The sequence below is a fragment of the Schistocerca serialis genome, unplaced genomic scaffold, assembly GCF_023864345.2.
Source record: "Schistocerca serialis cubense isolate TAMUIC-IGC-003099 unplaced genomic scaffold, iqSchSeri2.2 HiC_scaffold_13, whole genome shotgun sequence".
Classification (NCBI taxonomy): domain Eukaryota; kingdom Metazoa; phylum Arthropoda; class Insecta; order Orthoptera; family Acrididae; genus Schistocerca; species Schistocerca serialis.
The window spans coordinates 110467-137156 of NW_026047513.1; the positions used below are offsets into that span (position 1 = coordinate 110467).

The 26690-nt window shown below is 49.6% G+C and overlaps 13 non-coding genes across 13 annotated transcripts; all 13 read right to left on the minus strand.

The window, feature by feature from the left end:
- Window positions 1-481: 481 nt before the first annotated feature.
- LOC126439342 (5S ribosomal RNA) lies at window positions 482-600 on the minus strand. The gene has a single exon (XR_007581123.1). It is a non-coding gene; the product is annotated as a 5S ribosomal RNA (ribosomal RNA).
- A 1012-nt stretch (window positions 601-1612) lies between these two features.
- On the minus strand, window positions 1613-1731 carry LOC126439343 (5S ribosomal RNA). The gene has a single exon (XR_007581124.1). It is a non-coding gene; the product is annotated as a 5S ribosomal RNA (ribosomal RNA).
- Window positions 1732-2744: 1013 nt separating this feature from the next.
- LOC126439345 (5S ribosomal RNA) lies at window positions 2745-2863 on the minus strand. Its single transcript, XR_007581125.1, has one exon. It is a non-coding gene; the product is annotated as a 5S ribosomal RNA (ribosomal RNA).
- A 7191-nt stretch (window positions 2864-10054) lies between these two features.
- LOC126439346 (5S ribosomal RNA) lies at window positions 10055-10173 on the minus strand. The gene has a single exon (XR_007581126.1). It is a non-coding gene; the product is annotated as a 5S ribosomal RNA (ribosomal RNA).
- Window positions 10174-11192: 1019 nt separating this feature from the next.
- On the minus strand, window positions 11193-11311 carry LOC126439347 (5S ribosomal RNA). The gene has a single exon (XR_007581127.1). It is a non-coding gene; the product is annotated as a 5S ribosomal RNA (ribosomal RNA).
- A 1019-nt stretch (window positions 11312-12330) lies between these two features.
- Window positions 12331-12449, minus strand: LOC126439348 (5S ribosomal RNA). The gene has a single exon (XR_007581128.1). It is a non-coding gene; the product is annotated as a 5S ribosomal RNA (ribosomal RNA).
- A 1012-nt stretch (window positions 12450-13461) lies between these two features.
- LOC126439349 (5S ribosomal RNA) lies at window positions 13462-13580 on the minus strand. Its single transcript, XR_007581129.1, has one exon. It is a non-coding gene; the product is annotated as a 5S ribosomal RNA (ribosomal RNA).
- Window positions 13581-14593: 1013 nt separating this feature from the next.
- Window positions 14594-14712, minus strand: LOC126439350 (5S ribosomal RNA). The gene has a single exon (XR_007581130.1). It is a non-coding gene; the product is annotated as a 5S ribosomal RNA (ribosomal RNA).
- Window positions 14713-15725: 1013 nt separating this feature from the next.
- On the minus strand, window positions 15726-15844 carry LOC126439351 (5S ribosomal RNA). Its single transcript, XR_007581131.1, has one exon. It is a non-coding gene; the product is annotated as a 5S ribosomal RNA (ribosomal RNA).
- Window positions 15845-16856: 1012 nt separating this feature from the next.
- LOC126439353 (5S ribosomal RNA) lies at window positions 16857-16975 on the minus strand. Its single transcript, XR_007581133.1, has one exon. It is a non-coding gene; the product is annotated as a 5S ribosomal RNA (ribosomal RNA).
- A 1013-nt stretch (window positions 16976-17988) lies between these two features.
- Window positions 17989-18107, minus strand: LOC126439354 (5S ribosomal RNA). The gene has a single exon (XR_007581134.1). It is a non-coding gene; the product is annotated as a 5S ribosomal RNA (ribosomal RNA).
- A 7219-nt stretch (window positions 18108-25326) lies between these two features.
- Window positions 25327-25445, minus strand: LOC126439356 (5S ribosomal RNA). Its single transcript, XR_007581135.1, has one exon. It is a non-coding gene; the product is annotated as a 5S ribosomal RNA (ribosomal RNA).
- Window positions 25446-26459: 1014 nt separating this feature from the next.
- On the minus strand, window positions 26460-26578 carry LOC126439357 (5S ribosomal RNA). Its single transcript, XR_007581136.1, has one exon. It is a non-coding gene; the product is annotated as a 5S ribosomal RNA (ribosomal RNA).
- Window positions 26579-26690: the final 112 nt, after the last annotated feature.

Genomic DNA, 26690 nt, shown 5'->3' on the forward strand with positions numbered 1-26690 from the left:
CCCCGCCTCGCCTCAGACGAGGTGTTTGCGTAATTTGCAGTGCATTCGCACCATTCCTATCGCTGTCCCTGTCCCCGTCCCGACTTGTCCCGACTTTGCTCGACTGCCGCTCGCTGCCGCTCGGGTCGTGGCCCATATAACAGCGCAAGCACAAGAAACGTCTGCAGGAGATGACGAGACGAGACGAGACGACTAAGGAATATATTTATAATTACATATCGAAGTAGGAATTGTACACCGCTACACAACAACAGGCGCTGACGTATTTCAGAACACATCTGCCGATTCGTACTGTTTTGTCGTTTTCAAAGACTTCCTGGCGAACTTGGTTAGCACATTCTCCCTCAAACTGAGATATTTACTGCAATTTCGCACCTTATGGTCATTACAGTAGATTAAAATGCTTAAGCAAGAATCTTTGTCACAACAGAACGGTGGTATGGAAAGAGGGCGGTATAAAAAAAAAAGGTAAATGAAAGGGAGCCAACAGCACGTGGTGTTCCCAGGTGGTCACCCATCCAAGTACTAACCACGCCCGATGTTGCTTAACTTCGGTGATCGGACGAGAACCGGTGTACTCAACATGGTATGGCCGTTGGCGCCCATATAATGTAGGCGCATGGCAGAATTCGCATTCGGTTCTTATCCCAACACACACAAAATCATACTTTTCGGTCGAAAGCAGCCGCATTTTTTTTTTATTGACAATTCGTCACGTTAGCGCGAACGCAATCCTGAGTTCCAAAACTTATGAGCCGGAAGGACGCGCTTCGTGTATTTTTTTTTTTTTGTGAGATTTATAAATTTATTTATTAACATTACATCGTTACAAGCTAACACCTTTACAACATAAAACACGAACAGAATTGTAATTGTAAGCACTTCCTTCCGCAATCCGACGTGCCAGCAGAGCGACTGCCGAATTAGCGGGCGCGCCGCCGTGTGTGTGAGACGCGCAGCTTCTCGTTGCACCTCCTGTCATCCGCTTGGCGCGTGCAGCCTTCGACACTCGCGGAAGACGCATCTTGTCCCTGGTGTCCAGCGCAGGAGGGCTGGCGCGCGGCCGACCGGCGTATGGCCTGTGCGGGGTGTGGCAGAGTGTTGTTGGAGGGCGCCACTGCTGGCGATGTGAGCTTCCCCGCCTCGCCTCAGACGAGGTGTTTGCGTAATTTGCAGTGCATTCGCACCATTCCTGTCCCTGTCCCCGTCCCGACTTGTCCCGACTTTGCTCGACTGCCGCTCGCTGCCGCTCGGGTCGTGGCCCATATAACAGCGCAAGCACAAGAAACGTCTGCAGGAGATGACGAGACGAGACGAGACGACTAAGGAATATATTTATAATTACATATCGAAGTAGGAATTGTACACCGCTACACAACAACAGGCGCTGACGTATTTCAGAACACATCTGCCGATTCGTACTGTTTTGTCGTTTTCAAAGACTTCCTGGCGAACTTGGTTAGCACATTCTCCCTCAAACTGAGATATTTACTGCAATTTCGCACCTTATGGTCATTACAGTAGATTAAAATGCTTAAGCAAGAATCTTTGTCACAACAGAACGGTGGTATGGAAAGAGGGCGGTATAAAAAAAAAAAGGTAAATGAAAGGGAGCCAACAGCACGTGGTGTTCCCAGGTGGTCACCCATCCAAGTACTAACCACGCCCGATGTTGCTTAACTTCGGTGATCGGACGAGAACCGGTGTACTCAACATGGTATGGCCGTTGGCGCCCATATAATGTAGGCGCATGGCAGAATTCGCATTCGGTTCTTATCCCAACACACACAAAATCATACTTTTCGGTCGAAAGCAGCCGCATTTTTTTTTTATTGACAATTCGTCACGTTAGCGCGAACGCAATCCTGAGTTCCAAAACTTATGAGCCGGAAGGACGCGCTTCGTGTATTTTTTTTTTTTTTGTGAGATTTATAAATTTATTTATTAACATTACATCGTTACAAGCTAACACCTTTACAACATAAAACACGAACAGAATTGTAATTGTAAGCACTTCCTTCCGCAATCCGACGTGCCAGCAGAGCGACTGCCGAATTAGCGGGCGCGCCGCCGTGTGTGTGAGACGCGCAGCTTCTCGTTGCACCTCCTGTCATCCGCTTGGCGCGTGCAGCCTTCGACACTCGCGGAAGACGCATCTTGTCCCTGGTGTCCAGCGCAGGAGGGCTGGCGCGCGGCCGACCGGCGTATGGCCTGTGCGGGGTGTGGCAGAGTGTTGTTGGAGGGCGCCACTGCTGGCGATGTGAGCTTCCCCGCCTCGCCTCAGACGAGGTGTTTGCGTAATTTGCAGTGCATTCGCACCATTCCTGTCCCTGTCCCCGTCCCGACTTGTCCCGACTTTGCTCGACTGCCGCTCGCTGCCGCTCGGGTCGTGGCCCATATAACAGCGCAAGCACAAGAAACGTCTGCAGGAGATGACGAGACGAGACGAGACGACTAAGGAATATATTTATAATTACATATCGAAGTAGGAATTGTACACCGCTACACAACAACAGGCGCTGACGTATTTCAGAACACATCTGCCGATTCGTACTGTTTTGTCGTTTTCAAAGACTTCCTGGCGAACTTGGTTAGCACATTCTCCCTCAAACTGAGATATTTACTGCAATTTCGCACCTTATGGTCATTACAGTAGATTAAAATGCTTAAGCAAGAATCTTTGTCACAACAGAACGGTGGTATGGAAAGAGGGCGGTATAAAAAAAAAAAGGTAAATGAAAGGGAGCCAACAGCACGTGGTGTTCCCAGGTGGTCACCCATCCAAGTACTAACCACGCCCGATGTTGCTTAACTTCGGTGATCGGACGAGAACCGGTGTACTCAACATGGTATGGCCGTTGGCGCCCATATAATGTAGGCGCATGGCAGAATTCGCATTCGGTTCTTATCCCAACACACACAAAATCATACTTTTCGGTCGAAAGCAGCCGCATTTTTTTTTTATTGACAATTCGTCACGTTAGCGCGAACGCAATCCTGAGTTCCAAAACTTATGAGCCGGAAGGACGCGCTTCGTGTATTTTTTTTTTTTTTGTGAGATTTATAAATTTATTTATTAACATTACATCGTTACAAGCTAACACCTTTACAACATAAAACACGAACAGAATTGTAATTGTAAGCACTTCCTTCCGCAATCCGACGTGCCAGCAGAGCGACTGCCGAATTAGCGGGCGCGCCGCCGTGTGTGTGAGACGCGCAGCTTCTCGTTGCACCTCCTGTCATCCGCTTGGCGCGTGCAGCCTTCGACACTCGCGGAAGACGCATCTTGTCCCTGGTGTCCAGCGCAGGAGGGCTGGCGCGCGGCCGACCGGCGTATGGCCTGTGCGGGGTGTGGCAGAGTGTTGTTGGAGGGCGCCACTGCTGGCGATGTGAGCTTCCCCGCCTCGCCTCAGACGAGGTGTTTGCGTAATTTGCAGTGCATTCGCACCATTCCTATCGCTGTCCCTGTCCCCGTCCCGACTTGTCCCGACTTTGCTCGACTGCCGCTCGCTGCCGCTCGGGTCGTGGCCCATATAACAGCGCAAGCACAAGAAACGTCTGCAGGAGATGACGAGACGAGACGAGACGACTAAGGAATATATTTATAATTACATATCGAAGTAGGAATTGTACACCGCTACACAACAACAGGCGCTGACGTATTTCAGAACACATCTGCCGATTCGTACTGTTTTGTCGTTTTCAAAGACTTCCTGGCGAACTTGGTTAGCACATTCTCCCTCAAACTGAGATATTTACTGCAATTTCGCACCTTATGGTCATTACAGTAGATTAAAATGCTTAAGCAAGAATCTTTGTCACAACAGAACGGTGGTATGGAAAGAGGGCGGTATAAAAAAAAAAAGGTAAATGAAAGGGAGCCAACAGCACGTGGTGTTCCCAGGTGGTCACCCATCCAAGTACTAACCACGCCCGATGTTGCTTAACTTTTTTTTTTTTTTTTTTTTTTTTTTTTTTTTTTTTTATTATTATATATATATATATATTTTTTTTTTTGTTTTTGTTTTTTTTTTTATTTTATTTTTTTTTTTTTTTTTTTTACTTTCTTGGAAGATCAGGCCAGGGTGGCTGCGGAGGCAAAGCAGGCAGGGGTCGCAATCCGAGGCCTGGCCACAGTGCCTCCGGCGCCCTCCCAACCCGAGAAACGTGGAATAATGGAATGTAAGGAAGGAGTCACGAAGACGCAAAACACAAATAAAAACCATGCTCGGAGGGCAATGACCACAAGTCGGCAGCGGTAGCCCACCGCCGCCAGAGAAAAGCAAAGAAAGGGACTCTCAAAAAACAACCACACTAAACATTGCCAAATATGTCTGGCGCACGGGAATGGCGAAGTCGACGCAATTCCGGCAGCAGCAAACATATTTCGTCGTCTCGAGAAGCTTGATAAGCTTGATTTCCGTGCCCAGAAGGCAACCATTACAAACACAAAATATCTGGAAGCACCGTTCCAAAGTTCAGGGACAAGTCAACGACGGTCCAGAAATAGTCACAAAAATGAAGTAAGTGTCAGCAATAGGGAACAAACGTCAAATCCAGGAGAGAAGACTAATTAGGGAGAATCCTAAGAACAACCGTTCACAATGGCGGGAGGAAAGTCGAGCCGGTGAGACAAATTGACTGTCAGACATCAAGAAAATAGATACATATACATCATTCCGCATGTCCCGCCAAAAGGTACAGTGGAAATGGAAGTACATAATCATGGCAGGAGAGAAATATTTAAAGTGCTAAAGGCGGTCCGTAAAGCGACATCTAAAAATCGGGCATAATGGGAAACACACTTCGGATTCTGTTTCTCCCGTCCATAATAGTCCCAAAGATATGTCAAGAACTGCAAGCGATCCGTGAGTCGGAGAGAGAAAATCGCATGTGCGGCATGTGCGGCAATCCACACGGTAGCGTTTCTCTTGGTGGCAGGATACGGCCGCCAGTCGGGAACCAGGATATACAAGGGCTGCACGGCACGCGGGGTAGTCCTATTAATCAACGCCAACATCGCACAGGTGGCATCCCACACCTCTTTAAATTGGGGGCACACAAATCGGTGTTCGATCGTGTCTTCAGCCGCGCACCGCCCACAGAGGCCACTCGGGAGGAGATTGATCGCGTGGAGTTTCGCATTCGTGGCAACGGTGCGATTCACAACTTTATACCAGGTGTCCCGAACATCGGATGTCAACAATGGACTGGAGATATTGGACCACACCGTCCGCCAATCGTATTGCGGCAGCCGCAACTCCCATTTGTTAGTCGGCGGAGTTCCACGGAGGGCCTCTGCGATCGCGCGGACGTTACCCCGGCGTCGGTCGTCACCTATCAGATAGCTTGTGTGGAGGAAATACTGGCGAACGAAATTCAATTGATACGGGATAGCCTGGACAGAGACAGGCGCGCGGAGAGAAGCTGGGCGGTAAAGGTCGAAGAGTGCAGACGTGGGGCACTGCCCAGCAGTGGCGATCACACAGTTGGTCCGGTGGAGCAAAAGAGCAGCACACTTGGAAGGAAAATCGACCATACCTAGGCCGCCTCTGTCCGGCGGGAGCACACAAATATTGTAGGCGACTTTAAAGATTTCGCCTCGCCAGACCAGCCAAGAGACAGCATGCTTGATAGCCCGTTCGATCTCCTTCGGCACCGGCAAAACTTGAGCCAAGTACCAGGCCTTGGCCAACATCTGGGTATTAACAACCGAAACCCTCTCCAGCAATGATAAATTTCGTTTGGCGGCAGCCTGAGTCGCCGCCCGAACAGAATATAACACCGCGCGCCAATTTAACACCGTCATTCGTTGTACATTCGGAGTCATCTGGATCCCGAGAATCTTATGTCGCAACTGTACGGTATACCAATCACGACGGACATCTCTCATGGTCACAGTAAGCGGCAGTAAGATGGACTTACGGGGGTTGACAACCGCACCCGACGCCGTTTCAAACTGTTGAAGGAGGAGACGGAGCGCATCAATATCGTCGGGGCGTTGGATAAAAACCCCCAAATCATCAGCATACGCCCGACAGACAAGCGAACCCGCACCAAACGGTACACCGTGGCAAACAGCCGTTATTTTGCGGAGTAGAGGATCCAAGGCTAAGACGAATAAGCCCATGGAAAGTGGGCACCCTTGGCGGACGGACCTGTTCAGCCTGAGGACATCACTGGCCTGACCATGAAAAAGGATTCGGGAAGTAGCCGATTTCAAAAGGTTGGATATCACATTCGTGAATTGTAAACCAAACCCGAACTTAGACATAACCCGCCGTAAGTACTCGTGACTGATTCTGTCGAACGCGTTGTGAAAATCAATGGAGAGTATCGCAGCTCGGCCGCCACGGCTGGATGCGGCATAAGCGATACATTCACGATACGCGAGGACAGCATCATAAATATTCCGTCCAGGTACGGCACACGATTGAGATGGGCTAATGACGGACTTCAACGCCGGCCGCAGACGGTGTGAAAAGCAGCGCGCGACGATTTTATAATCGGCGTTTAATAAAGTAATCGGCCGTAAAGTCACCGCACTTGGGGTGCCAGTTGTTTTCGGGACGAGGACGATGAGCCCCTCTAAAAATTCGTCCGGCACATCGAGGCCGTTATGGATTTCATTGACCATGGCAACGAAAATATCAGTTAAAAGGCCGGAAAATTTAACATAAAATTCTACAGGAATTCCGTCATTGCCAGGGGCTTTTCCCTTCGGGCTAGCCTTAATAGCGGCAGAAACATCATCAGCTGTAAAACGCTCATTTAAAAGAAGTCTATCCTGAGGCGTTAAAATGGAAGGCAGATCACGTAAAAATGTCTGCAAGGAGGCGTCATTCAAAGGTTGAAATTGAAAGAGACGAGAATAGTGATCGTAAATTTCGTCCCGAATCACCCGTCGATCGGAAGTCTTAAGGCCGTCACGCGTAATCCAGTCCTTGAATAAAAGTTTTTCACGCCGCAGACGGGCTCGTCGTAAATGATACAAGGAAAGTGGTTCCTTCAACGTAGGATCGAAAGGCCTGCTACGGACTACAGAGCCCTGTGCCTTTCGATACAGATGGTTTAAAATCTTCGCTTTAATCTTCCGTAACGTGGGAAGTAGCTCAGGGCGATCGGAAACCCGAGTAATTAAATCCCGTAAACAATCGCGATAAAAATCGACCGTCATCATGTCCCAGTGGGCCTTGTCACGACAATAATTGATGAGCAAACTACGAATGGCCGGTTTAGCGTGACGGAGCCACCAATCGACAGTAGAACTCGCCTGCGGGCGGCGCTGAAGAAGTTGGCGCCACAACAAATGCACCTGTTCGACAAGACTGACGTCATCCAAAACACTAACATTGAATTTCCAATAGGAGCGCGTACGTTCCGGGCGAACGTACGGGACATTAAAAGCACACAAATAACCACAATGATCCGAAAAAGCGACGGGAGCAACTTCTGCCTGCAAGATGGAAGCAGTAAGATCCGGCGAGATATAAATTCTGTCCAATCTGCTATGCCCAGTAGGATAAAAATAAGTAAAACCTGCAGCAGTCGGACTAAAACGAAGCCACGTGTCCTTAAATTTGTAACTGTCAACTAAATTTTGCAGTGCAAGACACTTATTCGCCGTCGGCTCCTGGTCGGCATCACGCAAAACACAATTAAAATCGCCACCGAAGATGATCCGACGGTGGTTTCGATGGAAAAGCTGACATACATCATGAGCGAAAAAGGTATTCCTCAGACGTTTATTGTCAGTTCCAGAGGGGGCATACACGTTAACAAAAAATATGTCGCAGATGACACACGCCAACCCTCGTCCATCCGGTAAAATTGCTATGTTGTTATACTCTAAACCGGGCGTGATTAAAATCGCCGTACCAAAGCCTACTTCCGGATCAATATTAAGAATAACATTAAACGCAGTAAGATGCGGGACAACGTCAGCTGTAAGTTCTTGAAGGAAAATCACATCACAACAAGCAGATTGCAAAAAGTATAAAAGGGCGTCAATTTTACGGGCACTGCGGATTCTATTGACATTAAGTGTCAGGACGCGTAACTGGTGGAAGGCACGCGTCAGGGTGGACTCTTGAACTTAAGCAAGACTAGAAAAAATTATCCTCCTCCACATCTTCAGACCACTGCATGGTGTCCGAAGGAACAGGTGGGGCATCCGGGACGGCCCGGGAAGCGGGGGTGGCGGGCACCGACACAGGTGGACCGTGCACGAAAGGTGCGTCGCGACGCTCTTGGACCAAGGAATCCGTTAGTCCCTCAACGGCCTGTTCGAAGGAAACGCCGTCGCCCTCAGTGGGCGCCGTTTTCGAACGTTTCTTAGACCGCCTACGCTTTGGTTTGGGATCGGCAGGGGCGGACTGGGTGGAAACTTGGGACACCTCACTTTCTGCGCTGCTAGCATCCGCCTCGCCAGAAGTGGACAGGCCCGGTTGTGACTGCAATTTCCGCTTGTCTGTCGGTGGGGCGGGGACGGAAATCGGCCGGGGAGACTCGACCAACATTTCAGAAGACTCCCCAACAGGCACGTCCGGAACACTTACGGCTGGCAAATCAGCAATACTGACCTCGCGAGGGGTGAGTTCGGCAGGTAAACTTTGTTCCGACACAACCGGGGGCACGACTACTGTCGGCGGAGTCACATTATCGGACACAGCAGCCACAGCCGCAGGAGCGGCAGAAGCCTGTCGGTCGGTCGGGGCGACTGAGGGGGGTCCAACCAACGCGCCTGCATACGTAGTGTTGTCAACAGCTTCGCGCGGCAGCTGTGCCGGCCTGCGTAAAGTGCAGGTTTGTCGCAAATGATCTGTTTTGCCACACACTGAGCACGTCTGCGGCTGCCCACTATAGCTAAGAAAAGCTCGCGTGCCAGCAATGATCAGATACGAGGGTATATGTTTCTTTAAATCTACACGTACTGTCCGAACACCACTCAAAACCCGGTACCTAAAACCTGCAGGCCACACATCATTCTCCACACTTAGAACGGTGCCAAATTCGCCAAGTTTACGAGCAATGGCCTCATTGGGGCACTCAAAGGGAACATTATAAACCTTCACATTTCGAATGCCGAAGCCTGCCGGCAGTATCAAAACATCAGACAAAGTACCGTCCACGTGCTTAAATTTCTTAACGCCACCGCTTTCAGTAACTAGCTTATCGACACAATCCGCGTTCGGAAGTTTCAAAAAGACAGAGTTTTGAATAAAATCGAGCTGAATGCCGACCAAATCAGATTCGGGAATACGCAATTCGGAAAATATCCATTCGTGAACATCAAAAGGAGACGGTCTAGCCGCGTTCCTATCAAAAATACACTGTACGGAGTTAGCACGATTCATAATAAAGCGTCAATAAACTTACAGGAACTAGTAGAGAAGAGAGAACGCTGCGAGGCGCAGCACCAAACACGCTACGAAGACACCGGCTGCAGCACACGAAGGTGGCAGCAGGCACGAGCCGAACACACGTCCGGGCTGGCGCGCGGCCGACCGGCGTATGGCCTGTGCGGGGTGTGGCAGAGTGTTGTTGGAGGGCGCCACTGCTGGCGATGTGAGCTTCCCCGCCTCGCCTCAGACGAGGTGTTTGCGTAATTTGCAGTGCATTCGCACCATTCCTGTCCCTGTCCCCGTCCCGACTTGTCCCGACTTTGCTCGACTGCCGCTCGCTGCCGCTCGGGTCGTGGCCCATATAACAGCGCAAGCACAAGAAACGTCTGCAGGAGATGACGAGACGAGACGAGACGACTAAGGAATATATTTATAATTACATATCGAAGTAGGAATTGTACACCGCTACACAACAACAGGCGCTGACGTATTTCAGAACACATCTGCCGATTCGTACTGTTTTGTCGTTTTCAAAGACTTCCTGGCGAACTTGGTTAGCACATTCTCCCTCAAACTGAGATATTTACTGCAATTTCGCACCTTATGGTCATTACAGTAGATTAAAATGCTTAAGCAAGAATCTTTGTCACAACAGAACGGTGGTATGGAAAGAGGGCGGTATAAAAAAAAAAAGGTAAATGAAAGGGAGCCAACAGCACGTGGTGTTCCCAGGTGGTCACCCATCCAAGTACTAACCACGCCCGATGTTGCTTAACTTCGGTGATCGGACGAGAACCGGTGTACTCAACATGGTATGGCCGTTGGCGCCCATATAATGTAGGCGCATGGCAGAATTCGCATTCGGTTCTTATCCCAACACACACAAAATCATACTTTTCGGTCGAAAGCAGCCGCATTTTTTTTTTATTGACAATTCGTCACGTTAGCGCGAACGCAATCCTGAGTTCCAAAACTTATGAGCCGGAAGGACGCGCTTCGTGTATTTTTTTTTTTTTTGTGAGATTTATAAATTTATTTATTAACATTACATCGTTACAAGCTAACACCTTTACAACATAAAACACGAACAGAATTGTAATTGTAAGCACTTCCTTCCGCAATCCGACGTGCCAGCAGAGCGACTGCCGAATTAGCGGGCGCGCCGCCGTGTGTGTGAGACGCGCAGCTTCTCGTTGCACCTCCTGTCATCCGCTTGGCGCGTGCAGCCTTCGACACTCGCGGAAGACGCATCTTGTCCCTGGTGTCCAGCGCAGGAGGGCTGGCGCGCGGCCGACCGGCGTATGGCCTGTGCGGGGTGTGGCAGAGTGTTGTTGGAGGGCGCCACTGCTGGCGATGTGAGCTTCCCCGCCTCGCCTCAGACGAGGTGTTTGCGTAATTTGCAGTGCATTCGCACCATTCCTATCGCTGTCCCTGTCCCCGTCCCGACTTGTCCCGACTTTGCTCGACTGCCGCTCGCTGCCGCTCGGGTCGTGGCCCATATAACAGCGCAAGCACAAGAAACGTCTGCAGGAGATGACGAGACGAGACGAGACGACTAAGGAATATATTTATAATTACATATCGAAGTAGGAATTGTACACCGCTACACAACAACAGGCGCTGACGTATTTCAGAACACATCTGCCGATTCGTACTGTTTTGTCGTTTTCAAAGACTTCCTGGCGAACTTGGTTAGCACATTCTCCCTCAAACTGAGATATTTACTGCAATTTCGCACCTTATGGTCATTACAGTAGATTAAAATGCTTAAGCAAGAATCTTTGTCACAACAGAACGGTGGTATGGAAAGAGGGCGGTATAAAAAAAAAAAGGTAAATGAAAGGGAGCCAACAGCACGTGGTGTTCCCAGGTGGTCACCCATCCAAGTACTAACCACGCCCGATGTTGCTTAACTTCGGTGATCGGACGAGAACCGGTGTACTCAACATGGTATGGCCGTTGGCGCCCATATAATGTAGGCGCATGGCAGAATTCGCATTCGGTTCTTATCCCAACACACACAAAATCATACTTTTCGGTCGAAAGCAGCCGCATTTTTTTTTTATTGACAATTCGTCACGTTAGCGCGAACGCAATCCTGAGTTCCAAAACTTATGAGCCGGAAGGACGCGCTTCGTGTATTTTTTTTTTTTTTGTGAGATTTATAAATTTATTTATTAACATTACATCGTTACAAGCTAACACCTTTACAACATAAAACACGAACAGAATTGTAATTGTAAGCACTTCCTTCCGCAATCCGACGTGCCAGCAGAGCGACTGCCGAATTAGCGGGCGCGCCGCCGTGTGTGTGAGACGCGCAGCTTCTCGTTGCACCTCCTGTCATCCGCTTGGCGCGTGCAGCCTTCGACACTCGCGGAAGACGCATCTTGTCCCTGGTGTCCAGCGCAGGAGGGCTGGCGCGCGGCCGACCGGCGTATGGCCTGTGCGGGGTGTGGCAGAGTGTTGTTGGAGGGCGCCACTGCTGGCGATGTGAGCTTCCCCGCCTCGCCTCAGACGAGGTGTTTGCGTAATTTGCAGTGCATTCGCACCATTCCTATCGCTGTCCCTGTCCCCGTCCCGACTTGTCCCGACTTTGCTCGACTGCCGCTCGCTGCCGCTCGGGTCGTGGCCCATATAACAGCGCAAGCACAAGAAACGTCTGCAGGAGATGACGAGACGAGACGAGACGACTAAGGAATATATTTATAATTACATATCGAAGTAGGAATTGTACACCGCTACACAACAACAGGCGCTGACGTATTTCAGAACACATCTGCCGATTCGTACTGTTTTGTCGTTTTCAAAGACTTCCTGGCGAACTTGGTTAGCACATTCTCCCTCAAACTGAGATATTTACTGCAATTTCGCACCTTATGGTCATTACAGTAGATTAAAATGCTTAAGCAAGAATCTTTGTCACAACAGAACGGTGGTATGGAAAGAGGGCGGTATAAAAAAAAAAAGGTAAATGAAAGGGAGCCAACAGCACGTGGTGTTCCCAGGTGGTCACCCATCCAAGTACTAACCACGCCCGATGTTGCTTAACTTCGGTGATCGGACGAGAACCGGTGTACTCAACATGGTATGGCCGTTGGCGCCCATATAATGTAGGCGCATGGCAGAATTCGCATTCGGTTCTTATCCCAACACACACAAAATCATACTTTTCGGTCGAAAGCAGCCGCATTTTTTTTTTATTGACAATTCGTCACGTTAGCGCGAACGCAATCCTGAGTTCCAAAACTTATGAGCCGGAAGGACGCGCTTCGTGTATTTTTTTTTTTTTGTGAGATTTATAAATTTATTTATTAACATTACATCGTTACAAGCTAACACCTTTACAACATAAAACACGAACAGAATTGTAATTGTAAGCACTTCCTTCCGCAATCCGACGTGCCAGCAGAGCGACTGCCGAATTAGCGGGCGCGCCGCCGTGTGTGTGAGACGCGCAGCTTCTCGTTGCACCTCCTGTCATCCGCTTGGCGCGTGCAGCCTTCGACACTCGCGGAAGACGCATCTTGTCCCTGGTGTCCAGCGCAGGAGGGCTGGCGCGCGGCCGACCGGCGTATGGCCTGTGCGGGGTGTGGCAGAGTGTTGTTGGAGGGCGCCACTGCTGGCGATGTGAGCTTCCCCGCCTCGCCTCAGACGAGGTGTTTGCGTAATTTGCAGTGCATTCGCACCATTCCTGTCCCTGTCCCCGTCCCGACTTGTCCCGACTTTGCTCGACTGCCGCTCGCTGCCGCTCGGGTCGTGGCCCATATAACAGCGCAAGCACAAGAAACGTCTGCAGGAGATGACGAGACGAGACGAGACGACTAAGGAATATATTTATAATTACATATCGAAGTAGGAATTGTACACCGCTACACAACAACAGGCGCTGACGTATTTCAGAACACATCTGCCGATTCGTACTGTTTTGTCGTTTTCAAAGACTTCCTGGCGAACTTGGTTAGCACATTCTCCCTCAAACTGAGATATTTACTGCAATTTCGCACCTTATGGTCATTACAGTAGATTAAAATGCTTAAGCAAGAATCTTTGTCACAACAGAACGGTGGTATGGAAAGAGGGCGGTATAAAAAAAAAAAGGTAAATGAAAGGGAGCCAACAGCACGTGGTGTTCCCAGGTGGTCACCCATCCAAGTACTAACCACGCCCGATGTTGCTTAACTTCGGTGATCGGACGAGAACCGGTGTACTCAACATGGTATGGCCGTTGGCGCCCATATAATGTAGGCGCATGGCAGAATTCGCATTCGGTTCTTATCCCAACACACACAAAATCATACTTTTCGGTCGAAAGCAGCCGCATTTTTTTTTTATTGACAATTCGTCACGTTAGCGCGAACGCAATCCTGAGTTCCAAAACTTATGAGCCGGAAGGACGCGCTTCGTGTATTTTTTTTTTTTTTGTGAGATTTATAAATTTATTTATTAACATTACATCGTTACAAGCTAACACCTTTACAACATAAAACACGAACAGAATTGTAATTGTAAGCACTTCCTTCCGCAATCCGACGTGCCAGCAGAGCGACTGCCGAATTAGCGGGCGCGCCGCCGTGTGTGTGAGACGCGCAGCTTCTCGTTGCACCTCCTGTCATCCGCTTGGCGCGTGCAGCCTTCGACACTCGCGGAAGACGCATCTTGTCCCTGGTGTCCAGCGCAGGAGGGCTGGCGCGCGGCCGACCGGCGTATGGCCTGTGCGGGGTGTGGCAGAGTGTTGTTGGAGGGCGCCACTGCTGGCGATGTGAGCTTCCCCGCCTCGCCTCAGACGAGGTGTTTGCGTAATTTGCAGTGCATTCGCACCATTCCTGTCCCTGTCCCCGTCCCGACTTGTCCCGACTTTGCTCGACTGCCGCTCGCTGCCGCTCGGGTCGTGGCCCATATAACAGCGCAAGCACAAGAAACGTCTGCAGGAGATGACGAGACGAGACGAGACGACTAAGGAATATATTTATAATTACATATCGAAGTAGGAATTGTACACCGCTACACAACAACAGGCGCTGACGTATTTCAGAACACATCTGCCGATTCGTACTGTTTTGTCGTTTTCAAAGACTTCCTGGCGAACTTGGTTAGCACATTCTCCCTCAAACTGAGATATTTACTGCAATTTCGCACCTTATGGTCATTACAGTAGATTAAAATGCTTAAGCAAGAATCTTTGTCACAACAGAACGGTGGTATGGAAAGAGGGCGGTATAAAAAAAAAAAGGTAAATGAAAGGGAGCCAACAGCACGTGGTGTTCCCAGGTGGTCACCCATCCAAGTACTAACCACGCCCGATGTTGCTTAACTTCGGTGATCGGACGAGAACCGGTGTACTCAACATGGTATGGCCGTTGGCGCCCATATAATGTAGGCGCATGGCAGAATTCGCATTCGGTTCTTATCCCAACACACACAAAATCATACTTTTCGGTCGAAAGCAGCCGCATTTTTTTTTTATTGACAATTCGTCACGTTAGCGCGAACGCAATCCTGAGTTCCAAAACTTATGAGCCGGAAGGACGCGCTTCGTGTATTTTTTTTTTTTTTGTGAGATTTATAAATTTATTTATTAACATTACATCGTTACAAGCTAACACCTTTACAACATAAAACACGAACAGAATTGTAATTGTAAGCACTTCCTTCCGCAATCCGACGTGCCAGCAGAGCGACTGCCGAATTAGCGGGCGCGCCGCCGTGTGTGTGAGACGCGCAGCTTCTCGTTGCACCTCCTGTCATCCGCTTGGCGCGTGCAGCCTTCGACACTCGCGGAAGACGCATCTTGTCCCTGGTGTCCAGCGCAGGAGGGCTGGCGCGCGGCCGACCGGCGTATGGCCTGTGCGGGGTGTGGCAGAGTGTTGTTGGAGGGCGCCACTGCTGGCGATGTGAGCTTCCCCGCCTCGCCTCAGACGAGGTGTTTGCGTAATTTGCAGTGCATTCGCACCATTCCTGTCCCTGTCCCCGTCCCGACTTGTCCCGACTTTGCTCGACTGCCGCTCGCTGCCGCTCGGGTCGTGGCCCATATAACAGCGCAAGCACAAGAAACGTCTGCAGGAGATGACGAGACGAGACGAGACGACTAAGGAATATATTTATAATTACATATCGAAGTAGGAATTGTACACCGCTACACAACAACAGGCGCTGACGTATTTCAGAACACATCTGCCGATTCGTACTGTTTTGTCGTTTTCAAAGACTTCCTGGCGAACTTGGTTAGCACATTCTCCCTCAAACTGAGATATTTACTGCAATTTCGCACCTTATGGTCATTACAGTAGATTAAAATGCTTAAGCAAGAATCTTTGTCACAACAGAACGGTGGTATGGAAAGAGGGCGGTATAAAAAAAAAAAGGTAAATGAAAGGGAGCCAACAGCACGTGGTGTTCCCAGGTGGTCACCCATCCAAGTACTAACCACGCCCGATGTTGCTTAACTTCGGTGATCGGACGAGAACCGGTGTACTCAACATGGTATGGCCGTTGGCGCCCATATAATGTAGGCGCATGGCAGAATTCGCATTCGGTTCTTATCCCAACACACACAAAATCATACTTTTCGGTCGAAAGCAGCCGCATTTTTTTTTTATTGACAATTCGTCACGTTAGCGCGAACGCAATCCTGAGTTCCAAAACTTATGAGCCGGAAGGACGCGCTTCGTGTATTTTTTTTTTTTTGTGAGATTTATAAATTTATTTATTAACATTACATCGTTACAAGCTAACACCTTTACAACATAAAACACGAACAGAATTGTAATTGTAAGCACTTCCTTCCGCAATCCGACGTGCCAGCAGAGCGACTGCCGAATTAGCGGGCGCGCCGCCGTGTGTGTGAGACGCGCAGCTTCTCGTTGCACCTCCTGTCATCCGCTTGGCGCGTGCAGCCTTCGACACTCGCGGAAGACGCATCTTGTCCCTGGTGTCCAGCGCAGGAGGGCTGGCGCGCGGCCGACCGGCGTATGGCCTGTGCGGGGTGTGGCAGAGTGTTGTTGGAGGGCGCCACTGCTGGCGATGTGAGCTTCCCCGCCTCGCCTCAGACGAGGTGTTTGCGTAATTTGCAGTGCATTCGCACCATTCCTGTCCCTGTCCCCGTCCCGACTTGTCCCGACTTTGCTCGACTGCCGCTCGCTGCCGCTCGGGTCGTGGCCCATATAACAGCGCAAGCACAAGAAACGTCTGCAGGAGATGACGAGACGAGACGAGACGACTAAGGAATATATTTATAATTACATATCGAAGTAGGAATTGTACACCGCTACACAACAACAGGCGCTGACGTATTTCAGAACACATCTGCCGATTCGTACTGTTTTGTCGTTTTCAAAGACTTCCTGGCGAACTTGGTTAGCACATTCTCCCTCAAACTGAGATATTTACTGCAATTTCGCACCTTATGGTCATTACAGTAGATTAAAATGCTTAAGCAAGAATCTTTGTCACAACAGAACGGTGGTATGGAAAGAGGGCGGTATAAAAAAAAAAAGGTAAATGAAAGGGAGCCAACAGCACGTGGTGTTCCCAGGTGGTCACCCATCCAAGTACTAACCACGCCCGATGTTGCTTAACTTCGGTGATCGGACGAGAACCGGTGTACTCAACATGGTATGGCCGTTGGCGCCCATATAATGTAGGCGCATGGCAGAATTCGCATTCGGTTCTTATCCCAACACACACAAAATCATACTTTTCGGTCGAAAGCAGCCGCATTTTTTTTTTATTGACAATTCGTCACGTTAGCGCGAACGCAATCCTGAGTTCCAAAACTTATGAGCCGGAAGGACGCGCTTCGTGTATTTTTTTTTTTTTTGTGAGATTTATAAATTTATTTATTAACATTACATCGTTACAAGCTAACACCTTTACAACATAAAACACGAACAGAATTGTAATTGTAAGCACTTCCTTCCGCAATCCGACGTGCCAGCAGAGCGACTGCCGAATTAGCGGGCGCGCCGCCGTGTGTGTGAGACGCGCAGCTTCTCGTTGCACCTCCTGTCATCCGCTTGGCGCGTGCAGCCTTCGACACTCGCGGAAGACGCATCTTGTCCCTGGTGTCCAGCGCAGGAGGGCTGGCGCGCGGCCGACCGGCGTATGGCCTGTGCGGGGTGTGGCAGAGTGTTGTTGGAGGGCGCCACTGCTGGCGATGTGAGCTTCCCCGCCTCGCCTCAGACGAGGTGTTTGCGTAATTTGCAGTGCATTCGCACCATTCCTGTCCCTGTCCCCGTCCCGACTTGTCCCGACTTTGCTCGACTGCCGCTCGCTGCCGCTCGGGTCGTGGCCCATATAACAGCGCAAGCACAAGAAACGTCTGCAGGAGATGACGAGACGAGACGAGACGACTAAGGAATATATTTATAATTACATATCGAAGTAGGAATTGTACACCGCTACACAACAACAGGCGCTGACGTATTTCAGAACACATCTGCCGATTCGTACTGTTTTGTCGTTTTCAAAGACTTCCTGGCGAACTTGGTTAGCACATTCTCCCTCAAACTGAGATATTTACTGCAATTTCGCACCTTATGGTCATTACAGTAGATTAAAATGCTTAAGCAAGAATCTTTGTCACAACAGAACGGTGGTATGGAAAGAGGGCGGTATAAAAAAAAAAAGGTAAATGAAAGGGAGCCAACAGCACGTGGTGTTCCCAGGTGGTCACCCATCCAAGTACTAACCACGCCCGATGTTGCTTAACTTCGGTGATCGGACGAGAACCGGTGTACTCAACATGGTATGGCCGTTGGCGCCCATATAATGTAGGCGCATGGCAGAATTCGCATTCGGTTCTTATCCCAACACACACAAAATCATACTTTTCGGTCGAAAGCAGCCGCATTTTTTTTTTATTGACAATTCGTCACGTTAGCGCGAACGCAATCCTGAGTTCCAAAACTTATGAGCCGGAAGGACGCGCTTCGTGTATTTTTTTTTTTTTTTGTGAGATTTATAAATTTATTTATTAACATTACATCGTTACAAGCTAACACCTTTACAACATAAAACACGAACAGAATTGTAATTGTAAGCACTTCCTTCCGCAATCCGACGTGCCAGCAGAGCGACTGCCGAATTAGCGGGCGCGCCGCCGTGTGTGTGAGACGCGCAGCTTCTCGTTGCACCTCCTGTCATCCGCTTGGCGCGTGCAGCCTTCGACACTCGCGGAAGACGCATCTTGTCCCTGGTGTCCAGCGCAGGAGGGCTGGCGCGCGGCCGACCGGCGTATGGCCTGTGCGGGGTGTGGCAGAGTGTTGTTGGAGGGCGCCACTGCTGGCGATGTGAGCTTCCCCGCCTCGCCTCAGACGAGGTGTTTGCGTAATTTGCAGTGCATTCGCACCATTCCTGTCCCTGTCCCCGTCCCGACTTGTCCCGACTTTGCTCGACTGCCGCTCGCTGCCGCTCGGGTCGTGGCCCATATAACAGCGCAAGCACAAGAAACGTCTGCAGGAGATGACGAGACGAGACGAGACGACTAAGGAATATATTTATAATTACATATCGAAGTAGGAATTGTACACCGCTACACAACAACAGGCGCTGACGTATTTCAGAACACATCTGCCGATTCGTACTGTTTTGTCGTTTTCAAAGACTTCCTGGCGAACTTGGTTAGCACATTCTCCCTCAAACTGAGATATTTACTGCAATTTCGCACCTTATGGTCATTACAGTAGATTAAAATGCTTAAGCAAGAATCTTTGTCACAACAGAACGGTGGTATGGAAAGAGGGCGGTATAAAAAAAAAAAGGTAAATGAAAGGGAGCCAACAGCACGTGGTGTTCCCAGGTGGTCACCCATCCAAGTACTAACCACGCCCGATGTTGCTTAACTTCGGTGATCGGACGAGAACTTTTTTTTTTTTTTTTTTTTTTTTTTTTTTTTTTTTTTTTTTTTTTATTATTATATATATATATATATATATTTTTTTTTTGTTTTTGTTTTTTTTTTTTATTTTATTTTTTTTTTTTTTTTTTTTACTTTCTTGGAAGATCAGGCCAGGGTGGCTGCGGAGGCAAAGCAGGCAGGGGTCGCAATCCGAGGCCTGGCCACAGTGCCTCCGGCGCCCTCCCAACCCGAGAAACGTGGAATAATGGAATGTAAGGAAGGAGTCACGAAGACGCAAAACACAAATAAAAACCATGCTCGGAGGGCAATGACCACAAGTCGGCAGCGGTAGCCCACCGCCGCCAGAGAAAAGCAAAGAAAGGGACTCTCAAAAAACAACCACACTAAACATTGCCAAATATGTCTGGCGCACGGGAATGGCGAAGTCGACGCAATTCCGGCAGCAGCAAACATATTTCGTCGTCTCGAGAAGCTTGATAAGCTTGATTTCCGTGCCCAGAAGGCAACCATTACAAACACAAAATATCTGGAAGCACCGTTCCAAAGTTCAGGGACAAGTCAACGACGGTCCAGAAATAGTCACAAAAATGAAGTAAGTGTCAGCAATAGGGAACAAACGTCAAATCCAGGAGAGAAGACTAATTAGGGAGAATCCTAAGAACAACCGTTCACAATGGCGGGAGGAAAGTCGAGCCGGTGAGACAAATTGACTGTCAGACATCAAGAAAATAGATACATATACATCATTCCGCATGTCCCGCCAAAAGGTACAGTGGAAATGGAAGTACATAATCATGGCAGGAGAGAAATATTTAAAGTGCTAAAGGCGGTCCGTAAAGCGACATCTAAAAATCGGGCATAATGGGAAACACACTTCGGATTCTGTTTCTCCCGTCCATAATAGTCCCAAAGATATGTCAAGAACTGCAAGCGATCCGTGAGTCGGAGAGAGAAAATCGCATGTGCGGCATGTGCGGCAATCCACACGGTAGCGTTTCTCTTGGTGGCAGGATACGGCCGCCAGTCGGGAACCAGGATATACAAGGGCTGCACGGCACGCGGGGTAGTCCTATTAATCAACGCCAACATCGCACAGGTGGCATCCCACACCTCTTTAAATTGGGGGCACACAAATCGGTGTTCGATCGTGTCTTCAGCCGCGCACCGCCCACAGAGGCCACTCGGGAGGAGATTGATCGCGTGGAGTTTCGCATTCGTGGCAACGGTGCGATTCACAACTTTATACCAGGTGTCCCGAACATCGGATGTCAACAATGGACTGGAGATATTGGACCACACCGTCCGCCAATCGTATTGCGGCAGCCGCAACTCCCATTTGTTAGTCGGCGGAGTTCCACGGAGGGCCTCTGCGATCGCGCGGACGTTACCCCGGCGTCGGTCGTCACCTATCAGATAGCTTGTGTGGAGGAAATACTGGCGAACGAAATTCAATTGATACGGGATAGCCTGGACAGAGACAGGCGCGCGGAGAGAAGCTGGGCGGTAAAGGTCGAAGAGTGCAGACGTGGGGCACTGCCCAGCAGTGGCGATCACACAGTTGGTCCGGTGGAGCAAAAGAGCAGCACACTTGGAAGGAAAATCGACCATACCTAGGCCGCCTCTGTCCGGCGGGAGCACACAAATATTGTAGGCGACTTTAAAGATTTCGCCTCGCCAGACCAGCCAAGAGACAGCATGCTTGATAGCCCGTTCGATCTCCTTCGGCACCGGCAAAACTTGAGCCAAGTACCAGGCCTTGGCCAACATCTGGGTATTAACAACCGAAACCCTCTCCAGCAATGATAAATTTCGTTTGGCGGCAGCCTGAGTCGCCGCCCGAACAGAATATAACACCGCGCGCCAATTTAACACCGTCATTCGTTGTACATTCGGAGTCATCTGGATCCCGAGAATCTTATGTCGCAACTGTACGGTATACCAATCACGACGGACATCTCTCATGGTCACAGTAAGCGGCAGTAAGATGGACTTACGGGGGTTGACAACCGCACCCGACGCCGTTTCAAACTGTTGAAGGAGGAGACGGAGCGCATCAATATCGTCGGGGCGTTGGATAAAAACCCCCAAATCATCAGCATACGCCCGACAGACAAGCGAACCCGCACCAAACGGTACACCGTGGCAAACAGCCGTTATTTTGCGGAGTAGAGGATCCAAGGCTAAGACGAATAAGCCCATGGAAAGTGGGCACCCTTGGCGGACGGACCTGTTCAGCCTGAGGACATCACTGGCCTGACCATGAAAAAGGATTCGGGAAGTAGCCGATTTCAAAAGGTTGGATATCACATTCGTGAATTGTAAACCAAACCCGAACTTAGACATAACCCGCCGTAAGTACTCGTGACTGATTCTGTCGAACGCGTTGTGAAAATCAATGGAGAGTATCGCAGCTCGGCCGCCACGGCTGGATGCGGCATAAGCGATACATTCACGATACGCGAGGACAGCATCATAAATATTCCGTCCAGGTACGGCACACGATTGAGATGGGCTAATGACGGACTTCAACGCCGGCCGCAGACGGTGTGAAAAGCAGCGCGCGACGATTTTATAATCGGCGTTTAATAAAGTAATCGGCCGTAAAGTCACCGCACTTGGGGTGCCAGTTGTTTTCGGGACGAGGACGATGAGCCCCTCTAAAAATTCGTCCGGCACATCGAGGCCGTTATGGATTTCATTGACCATGGCAACGAAAATATCAGTTAAAAGGCCGGAAAATTTAACATAAAATTCTACAGGAATTCCGTCATTGCCAGGAGCTTTTCCCTTCGGGCTAGCCTTAATAGCGGCAGAAACATCATCAGCTGTAAAACGCTCATTTAAAAGAAGTCTATCCTGAGGCGTTAAAATGGAAGGCAGATCACGTAAAAATGTCTGCAAGGAGGCGTCATTCAAAGGTTGAAATTGAAAGAGACGAGAATAGTGATCGTAAATTTCGTCCCGAATCACCCGTCGATCGGAAGTCTTAAGGCCGTCACGCGTAATCCAGTCCTTGAATAAAAGTTTTTCACGCCGCAGACGGGCTCGTCGTAAATGATACAAGGAAAGTGGTTCCTTCAACGTAGGATCGAAAGGCCTGCTACGGACTACAGAGCCCTGTGCCTTTCGATACAGATGGTTTAAAATCTTCGCTTTAATCTTCCGTAACGTGGGAAGTAGCTCAGGGCGATCGGAAACCCGAGTAATTAAATCCCGTAAACAATCGCGATAAAAATCGACCGTCATCATGTCCCAGTGGGCCTTGTCACGACAATAATTGATGAGCAAACTACGAATGGCCGGTTTAGCGTGACGGAGCCACCAATCGACAGTAGAACTCGCCTGCGGGCGGCGCTGAAGAAGTTGGCGCCACAACAAATGCACCTGTTCGACAAGACTGACGTCATCCAAAACACTAACATTGAATTTCCAATAGGAGCGCGTACGTTCCGGGCGAACGTACGGGACATTAAAAGCACACAAATAACCACAATGATCCGAAAAAGCGACGGGAGCAACTTCTGCCTGCAAGATGGAAGCAGTAAGATCCGGCGAGATATAAATTCTGTCCAATCTGCTATGCCCAGTAGGATAAAAATAAGTAAAACCTGCAGCAGTCGGACTAAAACGAAGCCACGTGTCCTTAAATTTGTAACTGTCAACTAAATTTTGCAGTGCAAGACACTTATTCGCCGTCGGCTCCTGGTCGGCATCACGCAAAACACAATTAAAATCGCCACCGAAGATGATCCGACGGTGGTTTCGATGGAAAAGCTGACATACATCATGAGCGAAAAAGGTATTCCTCAGACGTTTATTGTCAGTTCCAGAGGGGGCATACACGTTAACAAAAAATATGTCGCAGATGACACACGCCAACCCTCGTCCATCCGGTAAAATTGCTATGTTGTTATACTCTAAACCGGGCGTGATTAAAATCGCCGTACCAAAGCCTACTTCCGGATCAATATTAAGAATAACATTAAACGCAGTAAGATGCGGGACAACGTCAGCTGTAAGTTCTTGAAGGAAAATCACATCACAACAAGCAGATTGCAAAAAGTATAAAAGGGCGTCAATTTTACGGGCACTGCGGATTCTATTGACATTAAGTGTCAGGACGCGTAACTGGTGGAAGGCACGCGTCAGGGTGGACTCTTGAACTTAAGCAAGACTAGAAAAAATTATCCTCCTCCACATCTTCAGACCACTGCATGGTGTCCGAAGGAACAGGTGGGGCATCCGGGACGGCCCGGGAAGCGGGGGTGGCGGGCACCGACACAGGTGGACCGTGCACGAAAGGTGCGTCGCGACGCTCTTGGACCAAGGAATCCGTTAGTCCCTCAACGGCCTGTTCGAAGGAAACGCCGTCGCCCTCAGTGGGCGCCGTTTTCGAACGTTTCTTAGACCGCCTACGCTTTGGTTTGGGATCGGCAGGGGCGGACTGGGTGGAAACTTGGGACACCTCACTTTCTGCGCTGCTAGCATCCGCCTCGCCAGAAGTGGACAGGCCCGGTTGTGACTGCAATTTCCGCTTGTCTGTCGGTGGGGCGGGGACGGAAATCGGCCGGGGAGACTCGACCAACATTTCAGAAGACTCCCCAACAGGCACGTCCGGAACACTTACGGCTGGCAAATCAGCAATACTGACCTCGCGAGGGGTGAGTTCGGCAGGTAAACTTTGTTCCGACACAACCGGGGGCACGACTACTGTCGGCGGAGTCACATTATCGGACACAGCAGCCACAGCCGCAGGAGCGGCAGAAGCCTGTCGGTCGGTCGGGGCGACTGAGGGGGGTCCAACCAACGCGCCTGCATACGTAGTGTTGTCAACAGCTTCGCGCGGCAGCTGTGCCGGCCTGCGTAAAGTGCAGGTTTGTCGCAAATGATCTGTTTTGCCACACACTGAGCACGTCTGCGGCTGCCCACTATAGCTAAGAAAAGCTCGCGTGCCAGCAATGATCAGATACGAGGGTATATGTTTCTTTAAATCTACACGTACTGTCCGAACACCACTCAAAACCCGGTACCTAAAACCTGCAGGCCACACATCATTCTCCACACTTAGAACGGTGCCAAATTCGCCAAGTTTACGAGCAATGGCCTCATTGGGGCACTCAAAGGGAACATTATAAACCTTCACATTTCGAATGCCGAAGCCTGCCGGCAGTATCAAAACATCAGACAAAGTACCGTCCACGTGCTTAAATTTCTTAACGCCACCGCTTTCAGTAACTAGCTTATCGACACAATCCGCGTTCGGAAGTTTCAAAAAGACAGAGTTTTGAATAAAATCGAGCTGAATGCCGACCAAATCAGATTCGGGAATACGCAATTCGGAAAATATCCATTCGTGAACATCAAAAGGAGACGGTCTAGCCGCGTTCCTATCAAAAATACACTGTACGGAGTTAGCACGATTCATAATAAAGCGTCAATAAACTTACAGGAACTAGTAGAGAAGAGAGAACGCTGCGAGGCGCAGCACCAAACACGCTACGAAGACACCGGCTGCAGCACACGAAGGTGGCAGCAGGCACGAGCCGAACACACGTCCGGGCTGGCGCGCGGCCGACCGGCGTATGGCCTGTGCGGGGTGTGGCAGAGTGTTGTTGGAGGGCGCCACTGCTGGCGATGTGAGCTTCCCCGCCTCGCCTCAGACGAGGTGTTTGCGTAATTTGCAGTGCATTCGCACCATTCCTGTCCCTGTCCCCGTCCCGACTTGTCCCGACTTTGCTCGACTGCCGCTCGCTGCCGCTCGGGTCGTGGCCCATATAACAGCGCAAGCACAAGAAACGTCTGCAGGAGATGACGAGACGAGACGAGACGACTAAGGAATATATTTATAATTACATATCGAAGTAGGAATTGTACACCGCTACACAACAACAGGCGCTGACGTATTTCAGAACACATCTGCCGATTCGTACTGTTTTGTCGTTTTCAAAGACTTCCTGGCGAACTTGGTTAGCACATTCTCCCTCAAACTGAGATATTTACTGCAATTTCGCACCTTATGGTCATTACAGTAGATTAAAATGCTTAAGCAAGAATCTTTGTCACAACAGAACGGTGGTATGGAAAGAGGGCGGTATAAAAAAAAAAAGGTAAATGAAAGGGAGCCAACAGCACGTGGTGTTCCCAGGTGGTCACCCATCCAAGTACTAACCACGCCCGATGTTGCTTAACTTCGGTGATCGGACGAGAACCGGTGTACTCAACATGGTATGGCCGTTGGCGCCCATATAATGTAGGCGCATGGCAGAATTCGCATTCGGTTCTTATCCCAACACACACAAAATCATACTTTTCGGTCGAAAGCAGCCGCATTTTTTTTTTATTGACAATTCGTCACGTTAGCGCGAACGCAATCCTGAGTTCCAAAACTTATGAGCCGGAAGGACGCGCTTCGTGTATTTTTTTTTTTTTTTGTGAGATTTATACATTTATTTATTAACATTACATCGTTACAAGCTAACACCTTTACAACATAAAACACGAACAGAATTGTAATTGTAAGCACTTCCTTCCGCAATCCGACGTGCCAGCAGAGCGACTGCCGAATTAGCGGGCGCGCCGCCGTGTGTGTGAGACGCGCAGCTTCTCGTTGCACCTCCTGTCATCCGCTTGGCGCGTGCAGCCTTCGACACTCGCGGAAGACGCATCTTGTCCCTGGTGTCCAGCGCAGGAGGGCTGGCGCGCGGCCGACCGGCGTATGGCCTGTGCGGGGTGTGGCAGAGTGTTGTTGGAGGGCGCCACTGCTGGCGATGTGAGCTTCCCCGCCTCGCCTCAGACGAGGTGTTTGCGTAATTTGCAGTGCATTCGCACCATTCCTGTCCCTGTCCCCGTCCCGACTTGTCCCGACTTTGCTCGACTGCCGCTCGCTGCCGCTCGGGTCGTGGCCCATATAACAGCGCAAGCACAAGAAACGTCTGCAGGAGATGACGAGACGAGACGAGACGACTAAGGAATATATTTATAATTACATATCGAAGTAGGAATTGTACACCGCTACACAACAACAGGCGCTGACGTATTTCAGAACACATCTGCCGATTCGTACTGTTTTGTCGTTTTCAAAGACTTCCTGGCGAACTTGGTTAGCACATTCTCCCTCAAACTGAGATATTTACTGCAATTTCGCACCTTATGGTCATTACAGTAGATTAAAATGCTTAAGCAAGAATCTTTGTCACAACAGAACGGTGGTATGGAAAGAGGGCGGTATAAAAAAAAAAAGGTAAATGAAAGGGAGCCAACAGCACGTGGTGTTCCCAGGTGGTCACCCATCCAAGTACTAACCACGCCCGATGTTGCTTAACTTCGGTGATCGGACGAGAACCGGTGTACTCAACATGGTATGGCCGTTGGCGCCCATATAATGTAGGCGCATGGCAGAATTCGCATTCGGTTCTTATCCCAACACACACAAAATCATACTTTTCGGTCGAAAGCAGCCGCATTTTTTTTTTATTGACAATTCG